The following is a 22948-nucleotide window of genomic DNA, read 5'->3' on the forward strand; positions in this document are numbered from 1 at the left end:
AAGGCCATGAGTATAGAATAAAGCTAGCTCCAAAAGTCAGTGGTTTCCAAACTTGGGGCCCTCTCAGAATTACCTGAGACCAAGGAAACACATCCAGAGTTGCTGGTCTACCCTTGGAGATCCTGAAGCTGTAGGTCTGGGAGGGGTCCCAGGAAAATGTGTTTTGAAAGCATCTCAGGTGATTCTAATTAGAACTGGAGACCGCTGCCATACAATTCAAATGAACTTTCTAGACTCATTAATAATGTAACAATGTGGAAAATGTTATTTCCTTAGCAGGAGAATTTTTGTCCTCTTTTATGTTGGAAGAATATTTGATAAACCACTTGGCAGAGGTGGGGGAAATGCTCAAGGGAAATGTTTAAGGAACAAAAGATGGTCCTTGGCTTCATTCCAAGCTTTAGTCTTGCCGAATGAGGTGTGTAAACTAAGGGTATGAGATGAATTATTACGGACAAAAGAGGAGAATTTTTTAAAAGTCGTAAATGGAAAGAAAATAGGGGTAAAGGCAAGTGGTTGAAACTGGTGCCTACATTTTTACTAAGCTTATTAATTTTTGTTGTTATTACCATTATTACCTCAGATATCACATGTAGATAACCAAAGTCAGTAATGTATTCGGGTTTAAAGATCTAGTTTGGAAGTCATCATCAGTGGTTACATTAATGTCAACTCTCCTCTTTAAAACTATAGTCCTCAAGGGGATCAAATCTAATGACTAGCAATACCCAATGATCCTCAAACTCAGTGACCATTGACCATGACCATGTGTAGCAAAGAGAGAATAAAACAGAAGCATTTCCTCTAGGTAATTTGTTAGAACAGTCAGATGTCTTTGTCAATTTCATGTTGGATTGCAACTATCCCGCATACCCCCAAATGATGATGAATTTTTGGAAACACCAGAAGCCATTCCACAAGGAATGATTTCATACTTGATTGTCTTCAGGAAGCTAGAGTTAATGGTTGTTTAATAAGGATTATTTAAATGTCAAAGGATATAACAACTGACCCCCTTCTAATATTGCTAATTTCCTTCCTTTTTTCCCCCCCAGTGAATAGTACTTCATTTTTAACCATTTAATTGTACTTGGAAAATAAGTTCAATACATAGTTTTCAAACTTTCAATTCATAAACTGCGAACTGGATTTTGGGTTCTAGAAACAATAAACTAGTTTATTGAAAACATAATCCCTATAGAGAGAAGAACAATAAAGACTTTCTTGCTTTTACTGACCATGAACCAGGGTTAAGAGGCTGTTTCAGGGGAAGGGGTGCTATTGCAATGGATTGTGGCTGTGATGCTTGTCGTTCACACACTTTACTGGAAAAATGATGATGGTATTAAGCACTGCATGAGTGAACAAGATCCTTGTTTCTAAGACAAGGCATGGAGCAAAATATTGTCAAAATAGGGTTTTCCAAGGTGTATTTATTTTTATTTTTAATGGAACAAAATTATTCCCAGCTGTGCAACATTCTCACTGTGCCCATTACTTTTTAATGAATCTTACAATAAGATGATTAATTCTACACACTTGGATACTTTGGGCTGAATGTTGTTGATTAAGCAATTACATTAATCCACTTCTGCTTATTTTTTTGGAAGCCCAATGATGAAGGTAATTTTTCCCCCTTTGGAATAATCTCTCTAGAATTATTAGGCACGTGTGAAAGGAGTTGTACACACATTTCTAAGGACTACCCTTGTTATTAATAACCAGTGTTAAGCTGCACACGACAATCAGCCTGTTTTATTCCAGCTGATAAAGTTCATGACGTCACTCTGTTTCTTTTCTCAGCTTAGACTTTGACATCATGCATTGGCCTTAAAACATTATCACAATGTTTTCTATGGAGTAAATTAAATAAAAACAATAGGAAATGATCAACTATTTGGCTTAGACAGCAAAACACGCACAGCTCTTGTTTTCAAAAATGATGAAAAGGAAGGAAATAATACAAATAAAAGTTCCAGAGTGTGTAGTAAAAAATGTTAGGAGTGTGGTTTAGAACAAGGAGATCAGTTTAGGTGTTGGTTGGGGGCCAATGTGGGTTTCAGAACAATCAAGACGTACTGATTGGATTTCTTTTTTTCTAATTTAATTTTTATTTTATATTGGAGTAGAGTTGATTTACAGTGTTGTGTTAGTTTCAGGTGTACAGCAAAGTAAGTCAGTTATACATATACATGTATCTATTCTTTTTCAGATTCTTTTCCCATATAGGTTATTACAGAGTATTAAGTAGAGTTCTGATGGGATTTCTTAGTAGGACAGGCACCAAAAGTGGCTTCAACCTTAAGTGGAGAGTCACTGGAACACTTGGGTCATAAGAAATTATTTCACAGTGCAGGTAGATAGTATCAACATGGCACATGCAAAGGCGAAGAATTACAGACTGATGTAAGACAAGTGATTGGATGATTTGATGCTGATTTTACCCCGTGTTTTTCTTTTCTTTCTGTAGATGACCAGTGATGTAAAGAGCATCTTATTTCTTTATGGACCTTGTTGTGTTAGGTTGAGTCATAGGAAAGAGCCAATAGTCAGTCATTTTTGACTAACTAAGATGACAATTTATATGGTTTGAAATAGTAAATATACAAACTAAGCCTATACAAACTATTATTTCCTTCTTACTTGGTTATTTTGTTGTTGTGGTTACTATTACAGGGTAAAATGTATTAGCCTTTGAGGGTTCCTAAATGGATTCTTTTCCCCTTCCGACGACAGAGAACACTGTCTTGAACCACTGTTTCCTCTTGAGAAGATTTGGGACCCCTGTGGTAGAGAAAAGGAGGGAAGTGGGAAAGGATGAAAACAGAAAGCACTCCAGGTGTGAAGGCTAGAGGTTTCGTTTTAGTGGAGGGGAAAAGTGCAGTGACCGCTGTACTGTGGAAGGGAAGTGGGTTACTGAAGCAAAAGTAAGTTTGAAGGTAGGTCATTTTGCTGAGGATTATATATTCAGTTCGTTCCCTTAAAAACCAGAGGTGAAGGATTTGAATTTTACTAGCTTCAAAGAACACACTTAGCAAATTTGAAAGGAATTAAACTGTGTATGCATGAAATTGTTTTCTCCTGTCTCTGTTGTATAATTTAATGTAAAATTAAAATTTACCTTGTATTATTTATATTATATATGTATATCACTGCATAAATGATACATTCAAAAATACATATTACAACATAGGTTAAATAGCTCAAAACTCAAAATCAAGTGTGGTCCTAATTATGGGTGATTTACAGGTTGTTATGTAAATTTATATATTTTGAAATTGCTTTTGGTGGCTTGGACTGAGACCTTGCAACACTGCTTTGAGACCAATTTCCATGGAGTATGCATGGCTTTACAAACTTTACACTTTCCTTACAAGAAAATATCAAGCTTATCTAGTCATTATGATCTTCAGATAATATCTTCTTAACTGTTCTACCTCTATAAGGGCTTCAAAATCTGCCTTGTATAAATCTGGCCATATCAGAGAATTCCTTATGTAGCCATAATGATTTCTTTCCATGTTATTCATAGGCCTTTTCCTTATTTTTCAATGTGTTTTATTTAGGTAGTTATTTATACTTAGGAAACTGTAATGCTGTGTTTGTAAGCAATAACGGCATGCCTGTATGTGGAAAGGAAAAGGAAGCTAATCTTAACTTGAAGCAGGAGGCTAAACAATGACTCTAAAACCAGGCTTAAGCCATGAAGCTCCCATACCTTTGGCTGATTTCGTGAGCGGTAGGCACCAAATAGACTCGAACATCTTTACACGCACCTGTGCTGCCGCAACCAAAGCAAAACATCCAAGAATTCAAATCCGCCCAATGTTGCCTCATTCTCTAGAGCGCATAAAGATGTGAGTGTGTGGTGTGTGTGTGTGTGTGTGTGTGCGTGAGAGACAGAGAGAGACATAAATAACAACGCAATATAGCTTACCCTTCTTAAAGGCTTTGGATTTTATATTTTGCATCTAACTCTGAAGTTTGTTTCGCACTTGCAATTTAAATTGTCTTCTTATAGTGAACATTTATGTCACCTAATGCTAGAACAACAAAAATGTTAATATAATAAAGAAGTGGGGAGTCTGGTTATGGGGGCATTGTGGAAGTTAGCTGTCCCTGACACTGGCTGACGTCAGAACTCCGTGTTTCGGAGGCTGTTAAGGCCTCTTGTAGAGTAGACGCTCTCTTGAAGTTGTGGACGCGAAATACAAAATGTTTCAACTTTTTGCTCTCTCCCGTTGGTCTTTCAATGTGCTTCTTCCCCAGATTTCCCTGTCCCTAGTTGTATTAGTTTCCTAGAGCTGCTGGAACATATTACCATAAACAGTGTGGCTTTAAAAACAGAATCATCGATTTATTCTCTTACGGTTCCGGAGGGCAGAAGTCTGAAATCAAGGCGTTGGCAGTTGGCTCCTTTGGAAGTGTGCTGGGACAATCTGCTCCATCCCTCTGTCCTGGCTTCTGGTGGTGCTATCAGTCCTTGGCATCCCTTGCTTGGTGGATGCATGGTCCCAGTCTCTGTTGTCAAGGGCGTTCTTCCCTCTGTGTCTCTGTGTCGTAACACAGGCTTATTCTCTCTTTGCAGCCCTGTGTGTCCTCTCCTCTTCTGATAATAACCCTTAGTCGTTGGAGAAGGACCCGCCCTAATCCAGTGTGAACTCATCTTAGCTAATTACACCTACAAAGACCCTATTTCCAAATTACATTCTGAGGGTCTGGGTGAACCATGAACTTTGAGGGGATTCAGTGCACTAATTACTCACAATTCCTTCATCCAGGCCCATGAGTAACCAGCCAAGCCATTCACCACGGGCTATAACTTAAGGAACTTCTCCTCACAAAGTCAATGACCAGATCTATTGCCTGAGGTTCTACCACTGGATTTCGTCTCATCGCTGCCTTTCAGGGCCATTCTCTGTGGAGCTGTGGTACGGCAGCCATCTGTTTTTGTCTCATACCTTCATACTGAGCTAACGTACTTGTGAACTAAGTGCAGCCTAGGTTCATCTGGTCCAGTGAGTTTTCCAATCGTTGCACATCTGCTCCAATCTCTATGATGTCATCGGGTGAATCAATAGAATATTATGAAGTCCAGAGAATTCAGTTCTCTTCAAACTATGTTATAAAACAGGGCAAGAGAGTTAACACAGATGTGAAGCAAGGCTAGAAATATTGGCTGTTACTGATCCCAATTTGAATTTGAGCTGTTTCTGAACCTTCTGCCTGATTGGGATGAAAGAGAACGTGTTTACCAGATCAAAGGCTGCATATCCTGTACCTGAGTCCATTTTAATCTGCTCAAGCATAGATACTGCAAAGGGAACGGCAGTTACCACAGAAGTTGTTAGTTGGTTGAATAATGGTATTTTACCGTCATCCTAAGAAACCATCTGACTTTTTTAGAGCTCTTTAGGTCATTAAGGGTAGAGCAAATCTCCTTCTTCTTCCTCCATGAGATGCAAAATCGTCTTGGTCTTACTATCTTAAGCCTCCCACTAGGCCTTCCTCACAATAATAAATCTTGCTACACATACCAAAAACTAGATAATTTGTCAAATATCAAGGCTGTCTATTTAATTATACCTTTGGGAGCTATGGCATAGGTACCGTGTAGGTCCTGGATATTTTGGACTCACTGGGTGGTAGACTTCTGCAAGAGCTCCCTTAATTATATAGCCCCAAATACTCCATCTACATGGGGGCCATGATGATGCTTCTCGAGACTGGGTATACCAATGTCACCTTGAAACTTTTGTCCAAAAATTCTTGAAATCCTTCAAATGTTTGATAATATATTTGACATGGTGTTGTACTGTCCCTCGTGGGGACCCAGACCCTTCTTCAATCAATGGCTTCCAGATCTGAAAAGTCACTCAGGTTCAGAAACCGGGCAAGGGATCTTGACACTTCATAACTGTGGCTGAATTTTGAGCAATACCTTTTTCAGCTGCCCACCTATCATACCCCTATGGAGGTGGTCTTACCCGTCGGCAAAACCCTCTGTGGAACAGGGCCCCTGGATGTCACTCTTACTTTGCACTCATTATAATGATTGTACCCACCCTGTCTATGGTGATTAAACCACCCCCACCCCTATTATTTTGACATCCAGTCAGTCCAGTTACCATCGGCCGCCAAATTCTGTAACAATATCTCCTCCCATCACCTCTGACAGCCACTTCCCTATGGAGGACAACCACCATTATTTCTCAAATAATGTTAGTGCTTCTGAGACAGGCTGGGACCTGGGACCTGGGACCCTCTGCTGCAGGGCTTGCACCTGGACAGACGTCTCCTTGAGCAACAAGATACAAAGAAACTATAAGGGACTAAAAATAACTACGTGCATGCCGCAGCTGGGGCACATTATGGCCAACGAGTTACAAAAAGACCAAAAAAACCAACCAACCAACCAACTGCCACTTCTGAAGAACCAGGAGCAAAAGCAGGGTGCTGCGCAGGCCCCCTGCACTGAATACCGCTAAAGGGGTGGGCAGACCACCTAAGCCTCTACTCCATCCAGACCCCTGCCCCCCCACCCCATATAAGGAACAAGTTCCCCCCCCCTCAGGGATTAATCAAGGGGAACTGCTACTTGGTTTTGCTCCCCACTGCTGCAGCAGGGGCCCCAATAAAGCCTGGCCTAAATTTCTTGTCTGGCCTCTGATCAATTTCTATTGATGGGGTTGGTAACTGCTCCTGTGTCTAGAAAAAAATCAATGTGTTTTCTTTACTCTCCTGCTACAATTCACTTCAGACTCCAGATATGTGGGTTTTCCGCACATCAAGCAATTCCCCAATGCCAGCTGGGTGTCCTACAATTCAATTTTTTTTTTTTTTCTACAATTCAATTTTGACACTCTCCATCTGGAGTTAGTGTCAGATCCCACAGGCTAAATGCTCAGTCCTCCAAGACTGAGATTACTGTCAGAGTTGGAATCATTTTCACCTGCTATTAATTTTTGTTTCCTCCACATTTACATGGTTGTGCACCAAAGACACGTAGCTCAGTATCCGTTGATGATCTGCTTGCCTATTCCTGTTTCATGGTTACCAAACCAGACTTTGAAAACATAGCGCTTAACTCCATAAAGATTATTTGAGTTAATTCACTGGAAGTAATATTTTGGCTTTTTTGGTCTGTATTTTCAGGAAGGAAAGGTGAATTCCTAGGAGAATTAGAAAGAGAATATTATTCCCTTCCTGAGTGCAATTCAAAGAGCTTGCTGAATCATTGCAGTAATATTAGAACCTGTGAAAACCCCACTGGCCATCAGAAGGTGTTGAAGGGATAGGAAAGGAGTAATGGACTTGAAAGGTTCCTTCCCATCTGGTGATTCCCCCAATGACCAACCTAAAAGAAGACCAAGAAGAGAAAAGGCTCAAGTAATATTATGAGAGTAGAATTTTCCACCCATGTTCAGGAAACCGAAGAGACGAAAGGCACACAGCAGTAACCACATGGCTGGGAGACTTTGAAAAACACGCTACTTCCTCTGCTGTTTCCTCACAATATTCATGCCCATCTCTTAATTTGTTTTTGTAAGGAAATAATCAAAGATACAGATTTTTTTTTTAAAAAAACATTGATCTCTCTCTTTTTACACATTTTAAAAAACTCTCTTCTGATAAAATTATTTCAATTCTTTCTCTTCCTTCATCAGATAAAGATAGCCATCTGGACAATAACGTGGAAATTGGTTTACTTTCCCATAGGGCAACATATTGAAGGAAGTTTTTGCCAGCCTCCTGGCATGATTAGGAGATCTTTATTCATGTGGTTATGAGGTACAGGCGACTTTACACCAACTCTGCTTTCCTATGCCTGTCTTAAGCTATATATATATATTCAGAAAAATATGAATTCTATACTTCCAGTTCCTTATCTCTGATCACTTTTTTTTCCTTTCTGTGTTAACTGTTACTTTCACCACAGTAAATGCTGAAACTTGAAAAGCAATGTCATCTGTATCATGAATGTATTTATTGGGTGCTTTTATTCTTTCTGTGATTTAGAAAACCTCTGCAAACATACCTACTTATTGATTAGAAACTATTACAGGATACAGCTACATAGGAAAGCTCCCCTCCTCAATAAAGTCTTCAAATTTAAGATAAAATCCTACTTAAGGTTTGGTGGGCATTGAGAATATTAGACTAGTACATGCAATAGCAATCCATGCAGTTTTAGACAGGAAAAACTAAAGTCTACAGATTTCACATAGAAATCAAATTTTACCTTAAGTAGGAAAAAAACAGAAGTTTCACGTTTTGTATGTTCATTTCCAAGTGCTGATCTCAAAGAATAATAAAAACTTGGTGTTTTGTTTATATGTTTCCTATCACAAAGGGGATTTTCATTTGTTTGCTCTGTTTCCCCCAAAATATAGTTTCATTGCAATGCTATATATTGATCCATCATTTTCTCTGGTTGTTTTTTTTTTTAATATCTGATGAGAAATCTGCAGTCTTTCAAATGGTTGCTTCCCTAAATGTAATAATTTTTCATTTTCATTTCCCCCTCTCTGGCTGCAGTCAAAGCTTTTTGTTATTTTTATCAGTTTGATTATGATGTGTCAGGGTGTAGATTTCTTTCTTTTTTAGTTAACTCTGTTTGTGATTCACTGACCCTCTTGATTCTGAAAATTTACATCTTTTACCAAATTGGTGAAGTTTTCAGCCATTATTTCTTCAATTATTTTTGTGCCACATTCTTTCACTTCTCTTTCTAGAACTCTGATGTCATGACTCTTAGACTTTTGGAATTACCCCACACATATCTGAAGCTCTGTTCATTTTCTCCAACGTTTTTTTCTCTGTTGTTCAGAATGGATATTTTCTATTGATCTGTCTTCACTGGATCTTTCCACTGTCATCTCCATTTGCTACTGATTTTTTAAATTTTTAGTTTTTTTTGTTTTTTAATCAATGCTTTTATTTTTAGGCTCCAAATTTTTTATTCGGTTCTTTTTTTATAACTTTTAGATCCCTGCTGAGACTTTTCATTCATTTCAAGAGCATTTTATCTTACTTCCTAGAGCCTTGTTATGCTAGTTGCTACAAATTACTTGTCTGATAATTCCAACATGGGTGTTACCTGTTTATTCCCCTGCAAGTCATTGATACTTTTCTGGTTCTTCACAATAATATAATTGTGGATTGTATCTTTAACTTTTTAAATATTATGGTATGAGGTCCTGGAATTTTAAAAATCCTACAGATTGTTTTCACAGACAGCTCATTCAAGTTCATAACACAAGTAATAATCTATCTTTCAATATCCATTCAAACTGTACAGTACTATTCTGCTGTTTTCCATATGTTTACTAACCAGAGGGAAATGTGGGTCTTTTTGGTATTGTCCTACAGTTTCCTAAGACTTTGTTAATGCCTTCCTCTGTTAATAATTTTTCTCTCTTTTTTCATATTAAATAATATTTGTCAATCTATTCAGGTTCATTTACTCTTTACTCTGTTATCTCCATTCTGCCATTGAGCCCATAAAGTGCATATTTTATTTTGATTATGTTGATTGGATTTGCAACACCAAATAATTTAGATGCAGAACTCCACTCTACTCCCTACTTGCCCACTTTTCATCCTCACCCCCAAGACAGAGCAAGAAGTGGGGGTGGGAATGGGGTGTGGTGTTGCTAAGAGACCCTCAGGAACAACGTGGTTATAGAAAAGTCTAGGTAGAGTGAGAATCAGTGATGGTTTGTAGCTAACAGACACCTTTGAATGAAACAAAGAACATAAGATGATGATAAAATCAAAGTTACTGAAGGTGGTCAAGTTAAGAGATTCAGAAAGATCCTTCTGTGAAAATGACTACTAAGCAGAGACCTGAAGGATGAAGACAAGCCATATTCTCTAGTATTCTATAAAGCCATCAAACTAATTCTTTATACTAAATCTTGATCTATGAGTTCTTCTGGGATTTGGCATCATAAAGAATCAGAGTGATCATTAAATCTCTATCTTTACTTTTTAAAAAACTCCAGAGATTAAAAAATAGGTGATTAATTTGTTAAGATCTTAAAGGTGAACAATTGTGTGGGTATATGTTTGCGGTGGTGGGGGAGCAGGGTAGTGGTGGGACATGAAATCTATTAGTAAATGGTGACGTACACCCCACGGCTATTCTTTTCTTTTTCTTCTGCTGCTGCTCTGAAATATGAAAACAAATTAACAATTTCTCATTGTTCAGAAAGGATTTATTTGTCAGTATTGTGTTTATTTACAATACTCTGTATATTCTTATGAAACAGTATGTTGTATACTTACTCATGTGATGCATATGTAAGAATTCATGTTATAACTCTCCTCTATGAAAAAGAAAGCATAGTCTGTACTAAAATATCTACACAGAATCACACACACACACACACACACACACACACACACACACACACACACACATATACACACAGACATACTTATTATTACCAAGATCGAGTTAGTTCTTAGGTAAATCTATATTTAACTTTTCCAGCAGGCCTCCACTATAATAAAATTGTCAAGCCATTTTTCCTTAACAATTACTGACTCCAACTATAAATCCCTAAACTGGTCAATAACCTATAACCCAGCACCTCTCGAAATGGAATGTGGGATATTTATGTTCCCCTTGAGAACAGCTTGTATATAAAGTCCCCAAGGGCATGCAGCCGACCAGGACCACCTTTCTTGAGCAATAACAGGGGCACAATGGTACAGGCTTCTTCCTTCTGTCCTCCCCTCCCCCACCTGCAATGTAGGAGACCACTTTTCTCCAAAGGCTTGAATCACACCCAACTTAACATATTAGGTGCTAGCTTAGCACACGCAGCGCTAAACCACACCACAGCTCATTAACCTTTAGACTATAAAAAAGCAAAAAAAAAAACCTTGCAAAAATGTCAGCTTAACTTCCCATTTCAATAACAGGGTCCAGGGTAAAGAAAGAAGAAAAGTACAGAACCTCAGATTATGTGGTCATTATTAAGAATCCTTTATTTCATAATTATTTAGTTAAATTCATAAAGTAAAGCATACTAAGAAAATTAGTTTCTAATTGTATATTTTATTTCAAATGCATTAGGCCATGTTTTTCGAAAATATTTTAGATTGACATATTCAGCGTGAGGTTAAATAAATAATTCTTTTACAATATACTGAAACTTTTTCCCAAGGAAATTAAGTACTCATAAGACAGTTCTTCCACTCTACTCCTATAGAATTCAACAAATGTTTATTAAGCACATATTACGTCTTAGGCGTAGATCAAGATCCCTGGAGATACGGCAGAGACTAAAACAGATTCAAGATGCTGTTTTTCTGGAGGTTCCCTGCATTTTAGTGTTTTGCGTCATTCTCTGCTGTATGCTCAGAGGTGTGTGTATCTTTTCCTTCAGGATGAAGATAAATCCCAGAATGAATGACTTCCATTCTGGCTTGTTCAACTTAAAAGTCCTCTAAAATGAAAAAGAAGCTTTGTACGTGAACAGTTACAGTAATGATATACTGTCCAAGAAGCATGAAGATAAGCAGGTAAGATTCAAGTATTCAAATGCTTTTTGCTTATCCTCGCTGGTGTGCCATGCCAGCCCGATGTGCAGATCACAGACAGGAAGATACAGGTCCTCCAGCAAAATGAAAGTGTCAGCTCAGTGGCCTTGACCAGCAGTGTCTTGAAGGCCTTAACGAAGAGCATAAAGCCTTAACCTCCAGGACAGGAAGTTTTCCGGTGGCTCCAACTTGCCAGGCATTTTAAGATATCTGGAAATATAAAAGGCTGTCAGAAAACTTATGGCTTATCACACTGACTTAGACTATGTGTGTGTGTATATATAGTATATATGTAATAATGTAATAATGCATTATATGTTATTAATATATATAATGTAATAATGTAATAATACATTATATATATATATGGAGAGAGAGAGAGAGAGAGAGAGGAGTTACTGCCTATGCATGCATCAGGCATGGTGTTTACTGTTAAGGTTACACAGAAAAAAAACAATGCCTCCAAAGGAAAAAAAATTGCCTGGAGTAATTCTCAGTACAGTTGGGAAAGTGATCATTAGAAGGATAGGATTCCGTATGTGTTATTATGACAGACTTAGACACGTGGTTAGGTAGGGAAATCTTCCCAGAAAATATGGCACTCGGTGTGAATCTTTTTCAAAGATCCAGTTGGTCAGATTTTTTTTCCCCTTGGCACCTACCACGAGTCAGACTCTAGGCTAAATGTTGGGGATTCAGTGATGACCAAGATCGATATGGTCCCTGATCAAAGAAACCTAAAGTCTCATGAGGAAGTGAGACACTGTCAATTACAGAAAACCACGTACCTGGTTCAACTGTGCTGGGGGCAGGTTTTGACCAAGTGAAGCATGGGGTAGGGGGCGTCCCGGGAGAAAGGACAACTTCAGCAAAGCATAGGGAAAGAACAGACCTGGCAAGGTTGGGCAGACTAAATAGTTTGGTGTTGAGGTGGAAATGCAAAAAGGCAAGGAATGGAGAGATGTCCTATATTCTTGAGAATTATTCTGTTACAAGTGCAATAGGACCAGACTGGGGGTCAGAAGAGCTTGGTTCTGGTTCCAGGGGAAGAGTCTTGGGAAAGTCACTGCAGCCTTAGGAGTTCAGGCATTAAAGGAGGGTATTGGAAGAGATTCATTGTTTTTAAATCAGCGTGGCCCATGCAGGGCTCCAAGACTATCCCCCATCCTGCCGTCCTGCCTCACCGAGAGTTTCTTCAAGCTTCCCAGATGCTACAAAAATGATGAAAATAATATTTATTGCCAAATTCAATATGGTTTCAAAAATAAAATAATGTGAAAATCGATTCAAATTTTTATCAAGAACACTTTTGTTGAGAAATGATCATAGGAATTACACAGCAAAAGATCCAAATTTCTGCAGAGAAATTTAAATCCAGTTTATGGAGAAAGGTAAGAGCACAATGAAGTAGAACATTTCAAATCACACAAATATTTGCTTTGTTCTTGACTACTCAGTGTCTGTTTACATAAAAGTGTACTTAGAATTTTCTGCCAGGGTAGAGAAAAGAAAGAGCATGTCCTTACAAAACTTTATTATTCTTTTAGAATATATAATTTCTGGAATTGAGAGACAAAAAAAATAAGACTTGAATAGAGAAAATATCTTTGAAAAGGAAGATGAAATGTCATAACTGTGTCAGTTCTCCTAAAAATAAGCTGTGTATTAGATGCAATTTTATTTGAAACTCAATGGAATTTTTTTGCAACTTCATATATTTTTACTAAATCGCATGTGGAAAAAATAAGTAATTTTAAGAATCAAAGATTATTCTAAGTGGATAAATGATACGTGTGTACATATGCTTAAGAAATGAAAACGGAAAAGAAAACAAGAATGACCATTGCCAAATACTTATCAATTCTGAACTTTCAGACTGCCTTCAAAAAAATGTATGCAAACAATATGGCAAAAGGAGATTATGTTTGTTTTAAAAATAAAACTTTGGTAAAAACAAAAGTGTTAAAATCCTGGGAGAAAATCAAATAAGAGGTTGTGCAAAACATTACATAAGTAGTAAATTTTGTCTCATTATTTTAAATAAAGGTAAATGGCACGGATAATTAAAGTGGCAACTTAAAGTGGCAACTTAAAGAAATAAATTCCAATCAAGCAAGGTTACACCTCTATATAGTCCTATGTTATTTGAGGAGTGTAAGTTGGTATAGCCTTTCGGAAAGTCATTTGGTAGAGTATGCAGTGAGGATAACAATAATGATCATTGTGATTTGGTGAACATTCTAGGAATGAATTCTGATTAACCACTCTAAAAGAAAAAAGAGTTACCGGCATGAAGGCATTGATTACAACGTTACTTGGAAATGAAGGAGAATCAACCTAGTTTACAAAGGTAGGGTGATGCAAAGGTAAGGCGATGTAATGAAATTACAGTGCTTTTACTTAATGAATTTTTATGTGCGTGCTAACAGAAACATAACTGGAAGCTTCAGCAACGTGGAAATGCATACACTATTAAATGAAAAGCAGAATAAAAACGACACATAAGCTATGAGTGAAGCGATGTTATAAGTGTGCATGTGGGGTCTGGGTGTGTGTCCATCTGGGTGTTCTCTGTCTCACACATAGATACACACAAAACTCTATGGAGACACTATGACTGAAACATTGTATACAATAGTGCGGGTATGTATTCTTATATTCACATGGACACAAGACATCATCAATTTTAAAATATAGCAATTACATCAGGGTTGCTAGTTCAATGTCTACTTTCTTCCTTCATAAACTACTTTGTTTAGGGTTCCACATACTGCGTCCCCAAGTTCACAGGTCCTGAAAGCTCTAAGAATCCATGATAATCACCATGAGACTCTCATTCTCTCTCCATTTCGGTGGGGTAAGGCTGACATGTGGCCCAGTCCTGGCCAAGAAGGCTTCAGGTTTCCGGGGGAATTTTCAGGGGACTTCTGAGATAGGCTTCCTTAATGTAAAGGTGACACCTGTGTCGAGGATCCATGTATTCGTGAAGTATGTAGCCAGACGCGGTGGCCGTGAAAGGCCCCTCAAAGGGTCTTGGCTTCAGAGCATAGCCATGTATTCCTTTCCTACACCTCTGCTTTTGCTCACATCCCTGCTGGACAGGACCCGGCCACTTAGCCACTCGGCTGCACAGAAGACTGGGAAGTGAGGTGGTGTGGGTGAGGTCTTCAACCTTCTGTTTCCACGGAGAAGGAAATGGAGATGAACAGCGAAAGCAGCAGGCTCTTCCTCGATCACCCGTGACCCTGGGAGCTGTCATGCCAGTCGTAGCGCTAGGAGGGGTGGAGGTTATCTAGCAGGCTCCCCAGGCTGAAGGAACTAGTTGTAGGATGGAGCTGGAAACCAGAAGACGGAGACACTGAAGAACATGGGGTCTTGGTGACATAAATGGGCTTCTGATACCTGGCAGGCCTGGGAATGGACTTCTTCATTTACATCTTAGTTATGGAAGATGTTTCCTATTTTTTAAAGGGTCAGGTTGAGTTGGCGCATCTTGACTGATTCAAACGCAACATTTTTTTTTCCTACCGTAAAGTGATATAACTTTACAAAAGTTGTTTTCAATTTTCTCTACAGTTCTTTGCATCACATAATAGCTCATGTGGCTAAGTGTTCACTTTATTCTGCATTTATCACTTCAGGAGACTTTTAGAGCTCGCCTACTTGAATGAATTGATTTTCTCTTTTGACTTTTTTTTTTTTTTGCTATTGAACTCCAAAAAGCTTGGTTATAAAATCTAATTACGCTCACCACAAAGCAAACAGCCACTGGGAGAACAATTATCTTTTTAATATTTAGAAATTTAGGATTAAAATATAAAGATTTTAATTTTTAAGGGAAGTTAAAAAATAGAAGGTGTAATACATGTGAGTAGAAAGCCACTAAAAGGGTTATCCATTGTCCCAAGCAAAATCTGCCTCTTTGTTGAAATGTAGAAATGTTTGATTCTAGATCTGAACAGAAAATGTGTAAGATAAGCCTAAAAAAACTTTTGTCCTAACAGAAATCAAGGAAGCTATCTCAAACTACGGGGTTTTTGTAAAAAGGATTCGGAACTCAAACTGCAGAGGCCCCCAGAAACATAGGTAGGACACTTTAACAGAACAATAACCGTAATTAATACAAACATTTCAGATATGTTTGTTTCCAAGAGTTTGTAGTGATACTAAAAAATATAAGTCGTCTTTGAGGAAAGCTAGAGAAATGATGCATTATTTTGAAAACTGGTAAATGAGGAGAGAGTCTTAAGCATTTATCCTGACTTGGGACAACTGAATAGCTGACAGATTTTTAATAGAAGTAATCCACTCATTTAAAAAAAATTAAACCAGGAAATCAAATCAGTCACTTGCTACTGCCTTCAATAACTTGGAGATCTATGTATAGAATATAGTTAAAGCGCCTTCACTTGCAAGAAATGAAACCAGCACTGGCTTTCTTAAGCACAGAGGCATCAAATAGATTAGAGGCTGAACAATTGATGCGAAGTTAGAGAAACAGACTTGGAAAGTGGACCAGACAGAAGCTATGTCAGGCATTCAAGAAGCAGGAAGCCATACAACTGTCTTTTAGGAGACACATTCTGGCCGGAATGCCATGGCTACAGGACGCTGACACTGCTGCTTCTGCGTGTGAATTTTAACCTCTTCTTCCAATTTGTCTTACTTGCTCAATATTTAAATCCTGGACAAGAGCGTCAGATTGGTTAAAACCTGAGGTCATGGGCTCACATGTTGCTCCCAGGGGATGGCTGGGCAGAGGGAGGTTCCGGTCCTTCCTGATTCTGTAGAAAGGGGAAGGCCATGCCGGATGCCAGTACCGAAAAGTTACTGTGTGTTTACTGTGCAATTTAGTAATGAAATACCTATATGTGTTTATATAAATAATATGTGTAATAATATTAATATACTTCATATATTTGTAAATCAAAAGGCAATAAGTGATATAATAGGGACAGCAGGAGAAATAGAAGAATTGTACACCTACTATGGGCAAAGTCGGCCATATGCCTCATCATTTAATCCTTAAATCTCAAAAATCTCAAAAATCTTCGTGGAAGACACTCTCCTTTCCTTTCAGATAACTCATAATTCAGGGAAATAAATGTGGTCGCTCACCTGAAATTAGTGAGGCCAGTGTTTAAAGTCTGTCCTAATGATCACTAAACTCAGCTACGATGAGAATCCAGGAAGAAGAAACTATGTGTAATCGATAGACTGGCTTAGCAGATGACATTGGCTTTAGACCTGGAGAGCAGGGTAAGTTTTGATAGTCACTATTAGGGAACAAGAACCCCAGAAAGGGGAGGAGCGAGGAGTCCAGTTTGGCAACATTGGGATAGGACATCGGGAAGGCGAGTCAAGGTCAAATCTTAGAATACTTGGAAGATCAGCCTAAGAAAGGAATTTGGTCTTAAGTCTGGCCATACTTAGAACTCATTAGATATTTTTGACCAGGGTGAGTAATAGTGTCAGAACTGTATACTTCAGGAACATTAAGTTGACAAAATTTTATTAAATTATGTGTTGATATATGCTATTCTTTTTTTTTAATAGCTCTTTATTAGCGTATGATTGCTTCACAATACTGTGCTAGTTTCTGTTGTACAACAAAATAAATCAGCCATATGCACACACATGTCCCCACATCCCCTCCCTTCCGAGTCTCCCTCCCACCCTCCCTACCCCACCCCTCTAGGTCATCGCAAAGCACCGAGCTGATCTCCCTGTGCTATGCGGCTGCTTCCCACTAGCTAGCTAGTTTACATTTGGAAGTGTATGTCTGTTGATGCTACTCTCACTTCGCCCCAGCTTCCCCCTCGCACCCCCCATGTCCTCAAGTCCATTCTCTATGTCTACGTCTTTATTTCTGCCCTGCCACTAGGTTCATCAGTACCAACTTTTTTTTTTTTTTAGATTCCATATATATGCGTTATATACTATTATTAAAAGAATGTGGCCATGCTTTTCATTCTTTACATAAGGAGCCAAAACAGTGTTCTTTATTTTTTGTATTCAAATAATCCTTGGGTGAAACTATTGCTGTGGATAATTTCCATATAGGTGCCCACCTTTAAACTTGTATTAAGATTAAAATATTACACATCTAGCAATAGTTGCTTTTTTGAACAGGTCATATTTTATTTAAATTAAAGTGGGTGCGGGAACACACAGAAATCTCAAAAGGTGTTTTGAGTTCAGTGTGCATCCCAGTATTTCACGAAGAGAATCAGAAATGAAACCTAGGAACAGCAAACGACTTTAACAATATCAAATTATAAATTTATGTCAAAGCCAATAAAAGTCACGTTTAGCTCTCCTGACTCCTGAGTCCAAAATCAGCCTTCTACATTCCACCACACAATTGCTGTCTTCTCTCCCGCTGCTCTGGAACAAAAACAGTCTCAGGAAAACTTCTGTAGGTAGTTGACATCCTGTGTGTAAGAAATGTGTATAATTTAAGAAAAGTCCTTCAGATTTATCTGGCATTTCAGTTTTGTAAAAGTTGACAAGGCCACCATCTTAAAAACATCCAGGCTGAGCCGCCACCAAAAGCCATGTCTTGAAGCCTGACTTCTAGAGTGCAAAACAGTCAACAGATCAGCAGCTCACCATGTAGAAAGCTAATCCCAATGACAGATGGAAAATCATGTGAAATTAGATGATTGTAATATTCCCATATAGAAAGAGCAAAGGAAGATTTATTTTAGAACCATCCAGTTTCTCTCTAAAAAATACTCAGACTAAGTGCCCAGAGAGCATTTTAGGGCTTCCAATAGGAATCATCTATAAGTCATCATTATTTACTACACTTACTCCACTTTGATTTTTCTCTAAAAACCAAAGGAGAAATCTAATCTTGCGTATTTTTCTTACTTTAGCTAAATGCACTGCATAGCTTTTTGGAAAGGGTTAAATAATTTCCTCCTCTTCTGCACATTTCTTTTTCTTTTTGTGTGTGAGGGCCCCCACTAACCATAGCTCTGTCCAAAAGGAAATTAAAATGAAATACATCAGGCATGCTGGGACTTCACACTTCAGAGACGTGCAGAGCAATATGGCCTGGTTAAATTGATTGTCACTTTAACTGCTCACAGCTACTCTTCAGGAAGGGGGCTTACGGTTTTACTGTTCTTAACGGGACCACGTCCCTTTTCCAATGGCTTAATTTAGGTTGTGCTGAAATTCCTATTAAAATCAGAGTCATTAATATTTCATTAAAAATACCCATGATGTCAGAAGCGGCCGTTCCAGGCCTTCCAAGTTACAAAGAAAACTCTCCTTTCCCCCTAGGGTTCTGCTAACATCCTGATATCCAAACCTACATTTACATTTTTCCATCAACCTGAACAAAAAAACAAAAATGAGAGAAGAAATATATCAAGTGACTGCCATACTCTGGTGCCTCCTTTGTTTTGACGTCTCAGATTATGCCACTAACTCTGGATGGTAAGATCATAAAACCTGACTTCAAGGATGTAAAATTATCATCAAATCAGCAGGCTGACCACTTAGATATCTCAGTTTTGCACCAAAAATTAAAACTTTTGACAAATGGATATGGGATCTCCCTGTGTCAAGTGCAATGGAAAGATTTTAATAAAAGTCCTGTAGCCAGAGCCACCTTCGAATCACAGACCTGCCAAATGAATCCATGTATAAAATTTCAATCATGAATAAAACTCATTATCATGCATCAGGCAATTAATTGTAGATATTTATTTTTCTTCACTCTTTGATTTAGAGAAAACTTCTTGTTACAGAGTCTGGTTTGAAGCTTTGAATTTTAGTATTCGCTTGTAGAGAGAAAATGATTGCCAAAGTAGTCATATGAAATGTGACAGAACTCTCACTCAACTGACTCGAAATTCATTTGACTACAGTTGTCCCTAGGTATCCACAGGGATTGGTTCCAGGACCCCCAAGGATACCAAACTCCAAGGATGCCCAATTTCCCTACATAAAATGGCATAGTATTTGTATATAACTTATGCACATCCTCTTGTATAATTTAAACCATCCCTAGATTATTTATAACACATAATACAATGTCAATGCTATGTAAATAATGTAAATACAATGAAAATGTTATGTAAACAGTTGCCTGTGCAGAGCAAATTCAAGTTTTGCTTTTTGGAACTTTCTGGAATTTTTTTAAAATATATAAGCCCAGCTTTGAAACCAGTAATCCAAAATTCTTAGCAATTTGTTACTGTTGTTCTTCAAAACAATTTAAATGTAAACACACACTCAAACACATAAATTTAAAAAACAGTAGTAGTAAAGAAATATTCTGTTGTATGAATTTAACAATAATTTTATTTAATCAATCTACTTTTGTTAGACATTGTATTGCTTCTAATACATTAACAGTATAAATAAAACTTTGATAAGCTATTTTGATCTACATTTTTGTCCATAGTTAACTATATTTTATTACCTTCCGACTATAAGTTCCTAAAAGAAGGACTGCTGGGTTAAATCATGTATGTTTTATTTTTAACCTTGCAAAAGCACGCTTAAAATGACCTCCTGAAAGATCTGAACAATTAAGATATATTTTCTTGATAGGGTCTTCATTATTCAAATATTATAGGCTGAAGGTAAATTATTCACATTGCTATTTACTATTTCTTTTTGCCATTTCTTATTTATATCTAAAAATGTTAAAATTTAGGATTTTTGCAAGATGGGATTTATTTTTGATAATTTTTCCAGAAATTATATTGACATATAACTTCTCCCAGATGAATTGAAATTGCATATTTCTCATTTGTAAAATCTTAACATTTACCAATAAGTCTATCTGCAGACTCTTTTCTCTTTCATCCGTCTCTCTTTCCCAGAACCAGTGGCAAAATAGTTGACTTAATGTAGTATTATAGTATAGTTTGGAGCCTGAAATTTCCTTAAAAAAATTTTTTTAGTGTTTTTTCTTGCTTCTAAAAAAGAAGTGAGTCATATAGGTAGATAAGTATATAAATAACAGATATATAAAGCATGTATACGAAGGACAAATCCATTGAAACTTGAAAAAAATACTGCTTTTGCCAGATTGGTACGCTTCGATTGTCTGTACCAGTAAAACTGCTGGAGATAGGTATTTTAATTTGAGGAAATCGAGGTTGAGGAAAGTTATAAGATTGTCTTTGATCATAAAACTAGTTAAAAAAAAAAGTAGAAGCAAGTTCTAAACCCAAATCTGGCTACCATGTCCACCATGTCTTTCTCAGCACAGGAAGTGTCAGTGTCTGGCTACACATATCCAGAAGGAAAAAGCATTTTGGTTCAGACTCATTTAGAAAAATCGAATAAAGAGCGTATTTACAAAAACAAAAGTGATAAAATATGGACCAGCTGGATCCCTGAGGAAAAAGAAAAAAACCAGGAGAAGCTAGCCCACAGGCTTTTCTGGTCCAAGCAATGACTCAAAAGTATGATAGCTATCTGCAGCTATTTAAATTATATAAACACTATGAAGGAATAGGAAACAAATCATGTTAAAATAGAGGAAATTAAGGTGATAAAAAATAAAACAAGAATTGTGGTCTGAGCAGAAGGAGTGAAACATCCTGACAATATGTTCTCTTGGTTTCTCTGTTTCATAAATACAAATGATATACAACTACCGTCTCCTAATTTTCCGATTTATTTTAACAAATGGGTATGTGGGCTTATCTAAACTTGCCCAAATGATGAACAGCTCTTCATTTCTAAAATGGCAGGGCAGTAATCCATAAAGACAGCGTCATCTTGGGTTGTCCTTAAATTGAATAAAAGAGGAAATACTCATAAGTTCACGAGAGATAGTATACCAATAAACTCCCCATTTGACCTCCAGGCCAAAGACGTACAGATAAATTCAGATTCAGCAAGGGCAGGATTAGCACAAGACATAACTGAATCAAAGCAAAGATACCAGGTCCAGACTTCTCTGTCTGATTTATGGCAATCAGTTATTGCACCTTAGCCAGAGTCCTAAATGAATAGAACAACTGCTTAACTATATTTCGTATTGTAGCAAGATCAAAGGGGGTATAATGAGGACAGGATCACATTCAGTGACTTTCCAGCTTAGAAAGAACTCATTAGATTTTCTGATAAAGAAAGAAGAATAAAGAAAGAGAATAGAAAAGAAGAGGAAAAGAAAGGCATAAAATACATAAAACATTTTAAAACACTATTTGGCTAAAATGATTTAGAACACATGAAAATCATACTAAATATGAATCTTAGAATATTTTGGTTTTTGTTTCAGCTTTACTGAGGTATAATTGACATAAAATTGTAGGATATTTAAAGTGTACATCTTTGCGGTTTTGTTTTTTTTTTTTTTTTGGCTGCGTTGGGTCTTCGTTGCTGTGCGCAGGCTTTCTCTACTTGCAGCGAGCGGGGGCTCCTCTTTGTTGCGGTGCACGGGCTTCTCACTGTGGTGGCTTCTCTTGTTGCCGAGCACGGGCTCTAGGCGTGTGGGCTTCAGTAGTTGTGGCACGTGGGCTCAGTAGCTGTGGCGCATGGGCTTAGTTACTCCGCAGCATGTGGGATCTTCCCGGACCAGGGCTTGAACCCCTGTCCCCTGCATTGGCCAGCAGATTCTTAACCCCTGCGCCACCAGGGAGGTCCCCATCTCGGTGTTTTGATATACGTTGTGAAAGGATCCTCTCCGTCTAGTTAACTAAACCTTCATTACCTCACATATTTATCTTTCTCTCTCTTATTTTTTTGATGAGAACATTTAAGTTCTACTCTCTTAACAAAATACAGTGTTACCAACATTAGTCACCACGTTTTATGTTAGATCCTCAGACCTTATTCATCTTATACTGAAAGTTTGTATCCTTTTACCAACTTCTCCCTACCCTCCCACCCCAAGTCCCTGGCAATGACTTACTACTCTCTATATGAGTTTGACTCTCTTTTTTTTTTTGGATTCTGCAGAATATTCATTTTAATACTTTTTGAGTAAAATGCTGCTTTCACCAGGTACCTATATTTCACAAGTACAGTGATGTCTTCTTTCAAGTGGTAAAAGCAAAAATATAGATTCCTCCAGGGGTAGATAAAGTTTTTCTTTAAAGGGCCATATGATATTTTAGGATTTGCTGGCCAGACAATCCCAATCCAGTGACTCAAATTTGCTGTTCCACTGTGAAAGTAGCCATAGACAACACGTGCAAATAAAATGGGTATGGCTCTGTTTCAATAAAGCTTTATTTACAAAAAGATCCAGGCTAATTTGGGCTGCAGACAATGGTTTGCAAATCCAGGTTTAGGGAATTAGCTTTATAATGTATTACTTAGAAACCTGGGATCTACAAAACTTTGGGATACAAGGAGGAAAGAAAACAAATATTCACTGCATACTGACAAAGAGCAATGTACTCAAATTTCACCA

The 22948-nt window shown here is 37.7% G+C and overlaps 1 protein-coding gene across 3 annotated transcripts in view; it reads right to left on the minus strand.

Annotated features, from left to right (window-relative positions):
• Positions 1-2650: 2650 nt before the first annotated feature.
• Positions 2651-22948, minus strand: part of KCNJ2 (potassium inwardly rectifying channel subfamily J member 2) — a 544067-nt gene continuing 523769 nt past the window's right edge. The window contains exons 6-7 of one of the 3 annotated variants that reach the window (XM_060133886.1): positions 12342-12764; positions 10988-11763 (exon numbers count right to left, since the gene is read on the minus strand). The gene's annotated coding sequence lies outside the window, so the exon portion shown is untranslated. Of the gene's footprint in view, positions 2785-10987; positions 11764-12341; positions 12765-22948 lie in introns of those variants that run through there. The other 2 variants (XM_060133887.1, XM_060133889.1) reach the window with 2 other exon arrangements.

Source organism: Lagenorhynchus albirostris, chromosome 20 (genome assembly GCF_949774975.1).
Source record: "Lagenorhynchus albirostris chromosome 20, mLagAlb1.1, whole genome shotgun sequence".
Taxonomy (NCBI): domain Eukaryota; kingdom Metazoa; phylum Chordata; class Mammalia; order Artiodactyla; family Delphinidae; genus Lagenorhynchus; species Lagenorhynchus albirostris.